The sequence below is a fragment of the Oryctolagus cuniculus genome, chromosome 16 (genome assembly GCF_964237555.1).
Source record: "Oryctolagus cuniculus chromosome 16, mOryCun1.1, whole genome shotgun sequence".
NCBI lineage: Eukaryota > Metazoa > Chordata > Mammalia > Lagomorpha > Leporidae > Oryctolagus > Oryctolagus cuniculus.
Window position 1 is genome coordinate 53,286,565 of NC_091447.1, and position 14,226 is coordinate 53,300,790.

General features: G+C 64.4%; 1 protein-coding gene across 5 annotated transcripts in view; it reads right to left on the reverse strand.

The window, feature by feature from the left end:
- TNS3 (tensin 3) overlaps nucleotides 1-12,710 on the reverse strand; it is a 188,445-nt gene extending 175,735 nt beyond the window's left edge. For 2 of the 5 annotated variants that reach the window (XM_070059445.1, XM_070059444.1), the window contains exon 1: nucleotides 11,287-11,399. The gene's annotated coding sequence lies outside the window, so the exon portion shown is untranslated. Of the gene's footprint in view, nucleotides 1-11,286; nucleotides 11,400-12,556 lie in introns of those variants that run through there. The other 3 variants (XM_070059452.1, XM_070059446.1, XM_070059450.1) reach the window with 3 other exon arrangements.
- Nucleotides 12,711-14,226: the final 1,516 nt, after the last annotated feature.

Genomic DNA, 14,226 nt, shown 5'->3' on the forward strand with positions numbered 1-14,226 from the left:
GCCCCCCAAGCTCCGGGCCCCACGCAGGCAGCGCACGCCGAGCCCTTGGCGAGGTGCATCCTGGGGGCACCCCCCGCACTCTGCTGAGCCCTTGCTGAGCCGGCACCGCAGCCGCTCAGTCCGGGCAAGGCCGGGTCTCAGAAAACCGTGGCCTTGGATTGGAGAGAGCAAGAAGGCGGTGACCAGCAGGCAGCCCTGCCTGGAGCCCTGGCCTTGGGAGGTGCAGCCGGCAGGACCCGGAGCCCCGGAGGCCCCGACCCTGCAAGCCCACGCTGAGGGCACGGCCAGCGCCCGCCCCCGCCCCCGCCCCCCGTCCTGAGCCTTGTCCCCTTCACGGCTGGGGAGCACCGCGTGCACCCGGACCCAGCTGCACGGGCAGATGGGGGAGGGGCAGTGAAGGAAGCAGGTGACAAAGGGGTCTCCCACACAGGGCTCCTCCCCAGCCCACAGCAGCCCCTTCCTGCGGCCAGCCTGAGCGCCCGGAGCTGTGCTGTGCCACGCACACTCCTGCAGCAGAAGCAGAGGCCAGGGTGCGGGAACCCAGGCCGAGGCGGCGGGCGCGAGCTGCACCCCGTGACCCTGGGCTGAGGCCGAAGGCCCACAGATGACGCGCGGCCCTCCAGGGGGCTGAGGTGGCTCATGGCCAGGCCACACCTCGGACCCAGACACGCTGTCCCCCGCACACTGGCCATGGGCGGGGCCTGCTCTCCCGAGCCCCGGGGGATCCAGCATGGGGCAGTGTTCTCACACAGGCCCTGCCATCACTCCCGGTTCTGCCGCTGCCTTCCGGGCGTGCAGTCCCAGTGGTGAACGTGATCCGAGGAGCCCCGGGCCATGCGGAGAAGTGACATTTCCCCAGCCTGGCGTGGACGCCTGCCATGGCCACGAGTCCCTCCCACCCCGCCCCTCCCCCTCCCCCGGCGTTAGCCGAGATTCCGCCCGGGCCGTTCTGCGAACACCCAAAGGACTTGCAGGGCGCGCCCGATCCTCGGTGCTGCAGGAACATAGAGCAGCAGCAGCCTGGTGGGCAGCGCCCGTCCGGCAGCCTTTGGGGGTCCTAGCGGAATCCGCCCCCAGCACTCCACACTGGGATGAGAAACTCGGCTGTTTGCTCAGAGGCCAGATGCTCAAATCTGTAAGAAGGGGCACACGGCTCTCCCCACCGGCCAGAACCGGTCGCCTGGGACAGGCTTCCCCCGGGGGCCCGCCTCCCACATCCCAGCACCCGGGTTCCACTGCCCGCGGACCCAGACCCTGGGGAGCAGCAGGAGGGCTCAGGGGCTGGGTCCCTGCCACCCACACAGGAGACTTGGATTGAGTTCCTGGGGCCTGGCTTCCGTCCCCAGCAGGCGGCTGCCGTGGGCGCGTGGGGAGTGAAACCAGCACACAGGAGCTCCCCCTCTCTGCGTCTCTGTGCCTCTCACACAGATCATTTTTGAGAAGGAAATGGTAGCCCTAAAAACGGCACGGAAGCCTTGGAATGTGCAGAGCCCCCCCTCCTAGGAACAAGGATCTTCTGGACCATTTCCGTGGAGGGTGGGGGTGCTGTGTCCTCCCGCGTCAGCCTGGGAGGCTGGCCCTGGCCATCCAGGGGACGGCAGACGCCATACCTGGGGGCCCTCAGCTCTCGCGCGCCCCCTCCCAGGGCCCTCACCCTGCTGAAGAAATAAGACCCCTCGACCTGGTCCTTGGAGGCCAGATTTCAGGGAGGAGAGACAGTCCCAGAGTGCACAGCTCACGGAAGAGCCTCGGGACAGGGAGTGTGGGGGTGTGTCCACCCAGACCACCTGGAAGGGGACCCCCCCCCGTGGCTGGGAGGCCCCACAGCCCCTCTCCGTCCCAGTCTTTCTGTCTGGTGGGCAGGGAGGGGCCTGGTGTGGAGGCCCTCGGGCTGACCCTCTGGGTCCAGCACCCCGGAAGTGAACAACTACAGACAATAGGAAAGACACAGCAGCAACCCCCAGGCTCCTCAAGAGGGCCCTGGGGGCACAGTGCCCCCCGGCACCCCAGAGCTCAGCAAGGTGCCCCCCCCAACATCGTCCACTCTTAGCAGCCCTTCAGAGCTGTCGGGAGACCGTCGCAGGGCCACAGAGAGCAGGCAGCAGGGGTAAGTGTGCCCGCCACCTTGTTCCTGCAGGGCCAGCTCCCGGGGCAAACAGGGAGGCCCAGTGCCCTCTCCAGCGGCCAGAGGGGGGCCTTCCAAGCCACCTGGCACTTTGAGACAGAGGGACGGACACAGCGAGCGGCCTGTGTGTGCGCAGATGGAAGGACAGGCAGGCGTCCAGGGGTCAAGGGGACACAGGACACTGGGATCACAGTAGATCCACGGTCTTTGTCTGCCCCAGCTCAGTGGCCAGTGCCTCTTGGCACAGAAACAGAAGCCGCATCTGTCTGGGGCTCAGCCGGAACAGGACGGGGCACAGAGCTGAACTCAGCACCGACAGGCCGCAGCTGGACACGCACCAGGAACCCCACTCACAAACACGTCTGGGGCCAAGGTCAGCACGGAGTGGCTCCAGCGCACGGCCAGCCCCGTCAGCACACAGCCGGCCACAGTTTCTGCGCTGGCCCTCGTGTGCCGGGTCCCAGCCACCCCACGGAGGGGGTTGTCCCAGTCTAGCAAGGGTCAGCCCCACTGCCAGGGGCTGCTCGGACACCCCAGCAACTGCAAACTCAGGTCGGCAGGAGGCGCCCAGCCGGCCTGAGCAAAAGCACAGGTGGAATTTTCTGGAAGGGACACGGGCCAGGCTGCACTTAGCATTAGGTGCAGGTCTGGGGCGCAGGTCAGAGGTCAGGGCCCCGGCGGGGGAGGGCAGGGTGGCATCATTCACAGAGCTGCACCATGTGTAGGGCAGGGGCTCTCCATGCTGCCTGTCCCTGTTGGGGGGGGGAGGAGCGGCAATAGGTCCACCACCAGTGCAGTGGGCTCTGTGCACCGCCACTCGCTCACTCACCCAGACAGCATCTGCTCCCTGTGAGAAACGGGCACATTCCCCAAGATGCACAGGGAGCGCCCCCAGGGCTGCCCCGAGGTCAGGTGCACGTTGGGCCCAGGATTTCGGGACACGAAGCTGACATGGGCTGGACTTCCAGAGCCAAGGCCCCCCACCTGTCCTGTCTTAGGACAGGAGCTCAGGGCTCCCCGTCCCGGCGCCCTCCAGCCAAGCGACTTTGGAGGGGCGGTCCTTCCCCTGTGGGGTGCGCCCCCACCATCTGCCACCGCCCAAGCTCGCTCCAGGCCCAGGTGGAGGAGCCCACAGCCCACTTTGCAAACAGCAGGCCAGGCTCTCAGGAGCTCTGAGCCCTGATTAATGGCAGCAGGTCCCGTCTCCCATCTTTGCATCCCCTTTGGCTGCTGCAAACCACTTGTTAGGCCACACCAGACGGCGGCCACGCCAGACGGCAGCCACACCAGACGGCGGCCGCCCCAGCCCTGGCCCAAACTCTCCCTCCACCAGGAAGCCACCCTGGGTTCACTCCTCCACCCCGTCCACCCCACATCCCCTTGGAAAGAAGCCCCGCCGACACCCCACCCCCAGGTCCCCCGGGGGCTGCAGTCCCGCCGGGCCCCCTCCTCCTCCTGCCTGCAAATCCCACCGATTCTACAAATGCCCACGTCGGAAGAGACGGCAGTCACTCTGGTGCACGTGTTCCAAGGGAGGAAAAAGCCAGGGCCTGCCTGTGGACATTCCTGCCTGGGAATTGCCAATGCGTCCTCCGAGGGTAAAGATTAACCGGCCCAGCCCGGAAGGGCAGCGCGGCGCGGCCGCCTGCCCGTCCTGCTGGGAGAAGCCGCCAGCACGGCTCAGGCCGCAGCGCCATTCACAGAGCAAGGCAGGTCCCAGGAGTGTGGGTCCCCGAGAACGCGGCCGCGGAGCCCCCGCCCGAACAGCACTCAGACCACAGGCTCTGGCATGTGGCTCCCAGACTGAACCATTTATCCAAATTAAAACCATTCCCAGAAACAAAATCAGGCCCTTTTAATTGAAAATAAAGCCACGCAGCCACGAAGGCTCTATTTATTTTTTTTAAATGAAAGACATTCTTCCTGCTTTCTCATTCCATTAATCACCGAGTTTACGTGATCTGTCAAAACAGCACGGCCAGACGCCTCCTCCTCTCCTGCAGGCCGCACCTTACCCTGGGGCACCAACTCAGCTGTGTCCGGGGATCCGAGCTGCACGTGGACCATACCTGGGCACCCCAAAGGGCTTGGGTAACGCCCCCGGCAGAACTGAAAGCAGGGGCTTGCACACTCACTCCCAGCTGCCAGAGGTGGGAGTGTCCAGTAGAGGACTTGGTGAAGAAGAGGAGGGGCGGGCGCTGTGGCACAGAGACGGAAGCCGCCGCCTGCCATGCTGGCATCCCATGAGTGCCAGTTCAAGGCCCAGCGTCTCCGCTTCCAATCCAGCTCCTTGCTAATGCACCTGGGAAAGCAGCGGGAGATGGTCCAGTGCTTAGGCCCCCGGAGATCCGGCTGGAGTCCCAGGCTCTTGGCTTCAGCCTGACCCAGCCCCAGCCAGCAACTGTGGCTGTTCAGGGAGTAAACAAACAGATGGAGGACCTCTCTCTCTCTCTCTCTCTCTCTCTCTCTCTGTGTGTGTGTGTGTCACTGTCTCTTCCTCTCTCTGTGTCACTCTGCCTTTCAAATAAATTAATAAATCTTAAAAAAGGAAAACATGGGGCTGGCGTTCTGTGGCATAGGGAGTAAAGCTACCACCTGCAGTGCCAGTATCCCATATGGGCACTGGTTCGAGACCCGGTTGCTCTACTTCCAATCCAGCTCTCTGCCATGACCTGGGAAAGCAGTAGAGGATGGCCCAAGTGCTTGGGCCCCTGTACCAGCATGGAGACCTGGAAGAAGCTCCTGGCTCCTGGCTTTGGATTGGCCCAGCTCAAGATGTTGTGGCCATTTGGAGAGTGGACCAGCAGATGGAAGACCTCTCTTTCTCTCTGCCTCTGGCTCTCTAGCTCTCTGTCACTCTCCCTTTCAAATACATTAATAAATCTTTTAAAAAGGAAATGCGTCCACACACATGCACACGTGGGCACATGCATGTTTGCCCACACACATGTACATACACTCATGCGTGTACCGTAGTGCACACCTGCACACATGCAGGAAGTCCATGGAAAATGCATATTGTGGGGAAAATGCATGGATTTCCAAATTTTTTACACCAAAATAAACTTGCCTTGTAATCCCAATTTTCTGCACACCTGCGCAAGCCCTGTGGTGGCGCACCGTGTGTTGCTGCCTCTGTATCTACACAGCAGAACATGGCTGGGCCTTGGAAAGAAGTGAGGCTCTGACACAAGCTACGGTGGGTGAACCCCGAGGACCTTATGCTCGGCGCAATAAGCCAGCCAGAAAGGACAAACGCTGTAGCATCCCACCGGCACGCTCCATCCAGGGCAGTCAGATGCCAAGAGACGGGGGCAGGGGACGGCAGGGGGAGCTGGGCTCAGCGGAGAGAGACAGAGGGCTCTGGAAAGGGGTGGGGGGAGGCGGGGCGTCAGCAAGGATGCGCCCACAATGCGCTGCGCACCTGAGCATGGCTGATGCACCAAGTTTCCCCGGGTGTGTTCTAGCACAGCAAGAAAGTTGTGTCCGGGTCGGCAGTGTGGAGCGGGTGAAGCCACCACCTGCAGTGCCGGCATCCCATTGGGGGGAGCGGGTGAAGCCACCACCTGCAGTGCTGGCATCCCATTGGGGGGAGCGGGTGAAGCCACCACCTGCAGTGCATCCCATATGGGCGCCGGTTCAAGCCTCGGCTGCTCCACTTCTGATCCAGCTCCCTGCTGTGGCCTGGGAAAGCAGTAGAGGATGGCCAAGTGCTTGGGCCCCTGCACCCACATGGGAGACTTGGGAGAAGCTTCTGGCTCCTGGCTTCAGCCTGGCCAGCCCTGACCATTGCAGCCAACTGGACAGCGGATGGAAGATGTGTGTGTGTGTGTGTGTGTGTGTAATTCTGCCTTTCAAATAAATAAGTCATTATTTAAAAAAAGAAAGTTGTGTCCTTGGACCTGAACGGCAGCTAGAAATGCTCAGGACAGGGCTGGCGGGGGCTGCCCGGGCGTCTGTGGGCAGGGACACCCACAGGGAGTCGCGACCAACGCACAGGGGCGTCCAGGCGCTGCCCTCAGGGGACTTCCAGAGGCCACTCGCTCGCTCTGCCACAGTGCTGTTACAGCGCAGGACACACCGCAGCACGCGGGACGTGACCTACCGTGCAAACTCCGCACACGGGCGGCTGCAAATCCTCCGGCTGCCTGAGCCAGGCCTTCTTCTCCCAAGTCTACTGCGTCACCCGGAAACCACTTCATGGAAAAAAGACACAAGCGACTAGGGCTGGGCGTTGGACCCAGCGGTTACGCTGCCCAAGCCCCATACCGAGCGCCTGGGGTCAGCGCCCAGCTCGGCTCCTGCCACCCACGTGGGAGGCCTGCGTTGGCTTCCTCGTCCTGGGCTCCCAGCTTTGGCTCAGCCCAACAGCTGTGCACATCCGAGGAGCTACACGGTGCACGCAGGCTCTCTCTCAGTCTGCCTGTCTACCTGTCTCTCTGTCTCCCAAACAATTACAAAATAAATAAATAACATTTAACAGCACGTTAGAAAACAAAGACACATCCCTGTGTGGCAGCCCTGGGCTGGGCCCAGAGTAACACAGATGCCAGACAGTGCCCCCCCCCCGCACGTGCCCCACCCCCTGCACACACCCCTGCCCACTGCACACACCCCTGCCCACTGCACACGCCCCTGCCCCCTGCATACACTCCCACGCCCTGCATACGCTCCCTCCCCCTGCACACGCTCCCGCCCCCTTCACACACTCTGCCCCCAGCACACACCCCGCCCCTGCACACACTCTGCCCCCTGCACACACTCCCGACCCCTGCACACACCCCTGCCCCCTGCACACACCCCTGCCCCCCACCCCCTACACGTGCCCACCCCCCTGCACACACTCCCACTCCCTGTACATGCCTGCATGTGCTCCCGCCCCCTGCACGTGCCCCTGCCCCCTGCCCCCTGCATGTGCCCGTGCCCCTGCCCCCTGCACGTGCTCCCGCCCCCTGCACATGCCCCTGCCCCCTGCATGTGCCCGTGCCCCTGCTCCCTGCATTGCTCCCGCCCCCTGCACACGCTCACGCCCACCTAAGCGTCCAGCACCGCCAAGACCTGCCAACACAGGCCCCTCTCCTCCACCCCAGCCCTGGTCAAGCAAAGCCTTCCAGAGGTGACTGGATGGAAACACAGCTGTCCCCAGCCCTGGGAAACACTCATCCAGGGTGCACGACCCCCTGCCCACACAGGGACCAGAATGGGGGAGAGTGGGGCAATGTTCTCCCAGAAGGTGACAGCCTGCTTTTCAGAACCCGGGGCCATGGAAATTCAGCAGGACCCAGTGCGCACTGGGCCCAGAGCCAGCCAGCAGCGGGGGACCGGACCCACGGCAGTCCCAGGCTGCCCGGGAACCAGGGCGGGCGGTCTCACCCAGGCTCGCGGGCGGTCAGAGCCTGGGCTATCTGGTTGCCTCTCTTTGATCTACTTCCCAAGGTGCCCACGGAGAGGGGGCTGGCGCCCGGGGAGATGTGAAGAAAGGTGATAGATTACAAAGTGGGGCGGAGCCCGGGCAGGGAGGGGCCCTTTGTTCCGGGAGGAATGTGCACAGACGTGGACGCCCTGGCTGGAGGCCCGGCAGCCGCCCCACCTCCCACCAGATGTGGGCCAGTGCCGTGGCGGTGAAGTCCCAGGGGAAGGGGAGCCAGGGATTCCTGAGCCCCTTGAAGGGAATCGGCAGCCCTCCCCTCCTCCCCGCAGGGGTCGGCTCAAAAGAGAAGCAGCCGGGAACGCCCAGGGCAGTGTCTTGCGCAGGCCACCGGGCGTCCGGTGGCGTTTCAGACAGCAGGGGCCGTGCCAGGCCCACCTGGAAGCCCCCTGGTGCCACGGGCACGGTGCCCAGCAGGACTCCTCCAGCGGTCTTGTGCTAATTTGCAAACAGAAGCAAAGCCAGGCCTGCACAGGGCTCGCCAAGTGCTGCTCTCTGCCCCGGAGAGAAGAGGAAGAGGAAGGGCACGCAGCGCCGGGTGTGCCATAATTAGAGCCGGAGGAGGAAGGAAGGGAAGCACAGAACGCGGCCTCCGGCTGAGGAAGCAGCTGGGCCAGGGAGCGGGCCGCGCAGGGCCTGGGCACCGCCAGGGACGCTGGCACCCCTCGCTGTGCCACAGCTCCAGGCACCACAGGCAGACCGGGGCTCAAAGCCAGGCCCTGCCATCCCACGACACCACTAGTGACCCAAGCTGGCCCTCTTGCAGAACGTGGGACCGTGGTGGCAGAGTCCGAGGCAGGCTGTTTGCAGAGGGCTCGGGGCGAGGGTCACTTCCTGCCTGGCCAGGGAGCAGGGATTTTTACTGGACTCTCTCTCCCAAAGCTGTGGCATGACCGGGGGGTGCTGTGCCACAGGGAACTCAGGTTCACACACATAATCGCCACCAGCACACTCTCTGGTTATTTTGCCCATTTGGAACAAAGCATTTTAATACAAGATCAGTACTTCCTTTGATAATAATAATAATCCTGTTTAAGTGTCTAGGGGTCGTTATGGCGCCCACCAAGAACCATCCACTCCCCTGACGTGCCAAGTCCCCAGTGGTGGGTCCCCCTCACCCACGCCGGTCTTCTCCCTCCAGTCCAGCAGTGGCAGCCCCTGAGGGCTCTGGGGCACCAGCTAAGGAACCCCAGACAGGGCTGCGGGAGGGCCAGGCAGGCGGCCGGGCAGAGTGGGGTCTGGCCTGCGGCTCTCCGCAGGTCAGCCCAGCCCCCAGAAGGGCTGAGAGACCCCCTGAGAGCACAGACACCGAGATGTCCCCCCACAAAGAACCCACCACACAGACATCAGGACCACCAGGGGCCTCCAAGCTCAGCTCCCCGTTCCCACCCGAAATAGTGGCCACGCGCCAGACGCTACTGAAGCCCAGGGCACAGGTAGAAAGCCAAGAGGCTGGACTGGCCCCAGGGCATCAATGTCCCAGCCCCGCGCTGCACCCCAGGAACGGCGCAGCTGTGCAGGGCCTGGGCGGATGCAGCCCACTCCCGGAACCTACACACTCGGGCATGCAAGGCAGGGGGACGCCCCCTTGGCATCGAGTTGCTGGCATTTGGTGATTTTGACTGACTCAGTGTTTTAAAAGCAGTGAGGGTTAAAAGAGACTCTGTTTTGATAGTAACCCTGTTGCTAACTGCGAGAAACAAGAAGTAGCTGTAGGTTAACCAAATGCCTGCTTAATTTGCCAAGTAACCAGAGCCCCTTGTGTTAGATGAACAGCAGTGGCCGCAAAGGACTCTGGGTAGACGGGGCTGGCTCTGCATCATCAGCTGATCCCCAAGCTCACCAGGGTCCTACAGGAAGCAGCCAGAGGTCTGGGGCTGGGCTGACCCATGGAGAGTTCCAGGCCAGACCCCGGCCACCCTCCCTGGCTCCTGCTGCACCAGGAGCCCCTCCCCCAGAAGCCCCGGGGAGCCACAGCCAGGCCTGGCAACCTGGACCTAAGGGTGCGGCTGACACATAGTCAGCAAGTGCTTCTGCCCGACCGTGGCTGGGATGGCAGGAAGGCTCGCTGCCTCCTAAGGGGCATGTGGCATTCCTACAAGCAACTCCTGCATGGAGTTGAGAGCAGGGGACAGGGGCTCCCCTGGACACGGTGCTCAGCCCCAGCGGCTGCTGCAGGGACAGGACAGGACACAGACACACGGAGCCAGGACTTCAGAGTTTGCGTAGTGACTACTCAGCCTTGCAGGTAGGAGCTGCGTTTGCCAGGAGGGCCAAACACCTTCCCCCCGGCCCCCACTCTCTGCCCTGTCCACCTCCTGCAACCTGTCCACCTCCTGCAGCCTGTCCACCTCCTGCAGCCTGTACCTCCGGCAGCCTGTACCTCCTGCAGCCTGTAGCACCTCCTGCAGCCTGTACCTCCGGCAGCCTGTTCACCTCCTGCAGCCTGTACCTCCGGCAGCCTGTACCTCCGGCAGCCTGTACCTCCGGCAGCCTGTAGCACCTCCGGCAGCCTGTACCTCCTGCAGCCTGTCCACCTCCTGCAGCCTGTCCACCTCCTGCAGCCTGTCCACCTCCTGCAGCCTGTACCTCCGGCAGCCTGTACCTCCTGCAACCTGTAGCACCTCCTGCAGCCTGTACCTCCTGCAGCCTGTAGCACCTCCTGCAGCCTGTACCTCCTGCAGCCTGTCCACCTCCTGCAACCTGTAGCACCTCCTGCAGCCTGTACCTCCTGCAACCTGTAGCACCTCCGGCAGCCTGTACCTCCAGCAGCCTGTAGCACCTCCTGCAGCCTGTACCTCCTGCAGCCTGTACCTCTGGCAGCCTGTACCTCCTCCAGCCTGTCCACCTCCTGCAGCCTGTACCTCCTGCAGCCTGTCCACCTTCTGCAGCCTGTAGCACCTCCTGCAGCCTGTGGCACCTCCTGCAGCCTGTAGCATGCTCTGGGCTCACACCCTCCAGTGGGGGTTCCATCAGCAAGCAGCTCAGCTTCAGAACATTGCGGGGCAGTCTGGGACAGGCAGCCGACCTGCCCTGGGAGCTGCAGTTCCTAAGGCTGCTCTTCCTACTTTCTTCAAATAATTCAACTGCAGCTGTTGATAGCTTCAACAACCTCCACTGAGGAACTGCTGTCCAGACACGTGCTAGGAGCCCACCTACAGCCAGACGCACATTGGGAGCCCACCTACAGCTGGACATGCATTAAGGCCCCCACCTACAGTCGGATACACACTAGGAGTCCACCTACAGCCAGATGCACATTGGGAGCCCATCTACAGCCAGATACACATTAAGGCCCCACCTACAGCCAGACACACATCGGGAGTCCACCTACAGCCGGACATACATTAAGATCCCACCCTACAGCCGGACACTCATTAAGGCCCTCACCTACAGTCAGATACACGCTAGGAGTCCACCTACAGTCAGACACACATCATGATCCCATCTACAGACAGGTCAGATCAGTATCTGACCTACAGTCAGACACACATCAGGAACCCACCTACAGGCAGACACACATCATGATCCCGTCTACAGACACGCATCGGGAGCCCACCTACAGCCGGACACGCACTAGGAGCCCACCTACAGACATGCATCCACAGCCAGGGGCAGGCTCCCAGGCGGCACCACCGCCACCAGGGTTCACCGCCTCGGGCCACTTCCATCTGTCAAGTGGGGCAGTAACCCTGCTCCCTGCAAGGCTGAAAGGAAATGGACCGGCTGGTACCTGCGCTCCTCTCCAGCTCTGCTGCTGGCCTCCGGTCCAGGGTCTGGGCTCTGGCCTCCGGCCAGCCCTCCCAGGCAGCTCCCCGCGGAGAGCCCGTGCGCACAGCTCCCTGGGTTCTGGCCGTGCCCCTCCACCCTCCAGCTGCGGCCACTCCCCCACCCCTCCCGGGCTCTCAAGGCCTCCGCACAGAGAAGCCTTTCTTAATACTTGTTGATTGATTTGCAAATATAACCGGGCAGGCCCCAAAGAGAGGAACCAGAACACGAGGGTGCACAACCCTCCTTGCGCAGGGAAAGCACGCAGGAAGCGCCTTAGCCGGATTCGTGCGGGGAGGGAGGGGCCCCGTGGCTGCAAGGGCTCCTCCAGCCCCACTTTCCTGTGTTCCGGTTCAAGCAGGGAGACCCGGGGAACGTGTGCGCTGGGGGTCACCTTCTGCTTTTCAGCACTGCTGGAGTTTCGGTCACCAGAGGGCACCCCCCAGGGAGCGCGGGGAAGCCCCCTTCGCTTCCCGCCTCCCAGTCTGCAGGCACATCCAGGGTCAGGCCGGCCTGCAGCGCTCGGAGACCCCACGGGCGCCGGGACCCTCCCCCTCCTACCGCCGGTCCGCGCAGACTGGCGTGCCAGGCGGCACGTGCCACAGGTGGCCCCTGCCCAGAGCTCCGCCAGGCCCCCCGCCTTCGGGGGGAGGCAGAGGGGCTCGAGGGGCCCCCTGCCTCTCGCGCCGCAAAGGAAAGAGAAACGCAACAAGGCGCCCTCCCAGAACAAGCAGAAGATGGAGTTTGCCCACGGCGGGCGGCCCCGGGCTCTGCTCTCTGGCGCGGAGTCTCGGACGCGTCCCAGGGAGCGAAGTCCGCCCGGCCGCGACCGAGACAGCGCCGCTCCGGCCTCCACCCGCCGTCCCGCGCGCCCCTGCGCCGCCGGCTCCGTCGCAGACCCCAGCCTGTCCGGTCCGCGCCCCCGGTCCCCGGTCCCCGGACCCCGGACCCCAGCCTGGCCGGTCCGCGCCCCAGCGCGTTTCCCGGGACCCCGGCAGAGCCGCACAGTGGCCCCACGCGCCCCCAGCCCGGGTCTCCGCGCGCCTTGGCCTCAGTCCTCCCGAGCCCCTGTCCCGGCGCCCTGAGTCCCCGTCCCCCGCGCAGCCGGAGCCCCTGTCCCCGCACGCGCCGAGCCCGAGTCCCTGCGCCCCAGGCGCAGACACCCGCGCTGGGCCCAAAACAAAGAGGGCGGCGGCGCGTGGCCGCGTACCCCGCTTCCTCCCGGCCCCCAGTACCTGGGCGAGCCCGCGGCGCGGTCCGGCGGAGCGATGGCCGGCAGCGAGGCTGGGCGCCGAGCAGCGCGCGGGCGGGCCCGTCCTCCTGGCTGGCGGCCGGCGCCCGCGCCAGGGCCCCCTCGAGGCGGCGCGGGCAATCGCCGCGGCCCGGGCCCGGGGCCCAGCGGTCACCTGGCCTCATCGCCGCAACAAAGCCGCGCGCCTGCACTCGCGGGGCCCCTGCTCTGCCGGTGCGCCCCTGGGACTTCTCCCTGGAGCCGGCCCGGGCTCCGAGGGTGCCGCGGGCTTGGGGGTGCGAGAACACCCCGGGAGCGGGTTCGAGTTCCAGGCCCTGCATAGCATGGGTGTTTATCGCGCCCGCGGGAGCAGGGTCTGCCTGTCCTCCTGCAGCTTAGAGTCTCCCTGGGGCCGGGCACACAGGGCGGAACAGCCCGGGCGGAGGTCCCAGCTAAGGAAGGGGGCGTCAGGGAGGACTGGGGAGGTCACCCCACTTCTCAGAACAAGCAGGGACAACTGTGCAGGACTCCGGGGGCCAGAAGCCAGCAAGGTCGGAGGTGCCAGCAGAGGAATTCTCGCGGGACACACTGCCATGCATTGGCCACCCCCAAGACCGGGTGCTCCAGCACTCAGCCACTCAGCCTCACTTTCACCCTTTGTGAGGAGTGGGGGGCGGATGGCTCTGGTAGGTCCCTGTGCAACACGCATGCTCTTCTGGGGAAATCAGAGGTCAGCGATCACCAAGAGAGGTCCATCCACGTCCCGTCCTATAGACACCAGCACCCCCTGCTACCTGGGGGGCGTCTCCGGGAGGGCACCCCTCACCCCACCTCCTGCAGTAGAGGGCCAAGGATGGCACCTGCCACCTGCAGCACATGGCCCGGGGCTCCTGCCTGGAGCAGGCCGAGCAGAGGCCAAGTCAGACACAGAACACCCTAACCCCCACCCCACCCCACAGGCCTGGGGGTCCCCCCTGCTCCTCTGCCCCTGCGCAAGGGATGGTGGAGAAACAGAGCGAGGTAAACCATCCTTGGAAGCGCAGTTTGGAAAGGGCCCCCCCCCCCCCGGGGGACCGGCAGCCAACCGCCCCTCCACCGTGAGAACACCCAGCCCGCCAGGCTCGGTCCCTTCACCCCCCTCAAGGAGGGGTGGCAAGTGCTGCTTGGGGGAGCTGGAGAGGGCGACCACGTCCCTGCCCCACAGCCAGGGCCAGCGTCCCGTTCTTGGAGCCCCAGGCCGGGGAGTGAGGCCAGCACTTTCCCCACCTTCTAGGAGACCCCAGCCCAAGAGGGCAGAGGTGGGGCAGGGGGTGGTAGGGGAGAGGCAGTGGGCGAGCGGGGAGGTGTCAGAAGCAGCTGGCCCTTCCGGGCACTAAACCCTTAGGCCCGATAAGGAAAGAGGCCGAAGCCCTGGATCTTGCCCAAGGTCAGTGTGCTGGTCAGAGGCGGAACACGATAAGGACCAGGCCATCTGGCCTCCTGGGGACTCTCAGCTTCCTTCCTCCGCCCACTGTCTCTGCACAGCTGCGCCCGGTCCTCTGTGTGAATGTCCCTTCCACTTGGCCACAGAGCGTCACGCCCGAGGCTGTCGGTGCCCACGTCCTTGGTCACTGGATGTGCTGGGAGCTCCGATGCTACACGTGTGCTCACACGAGGGCGACCTTCCGGACTTCC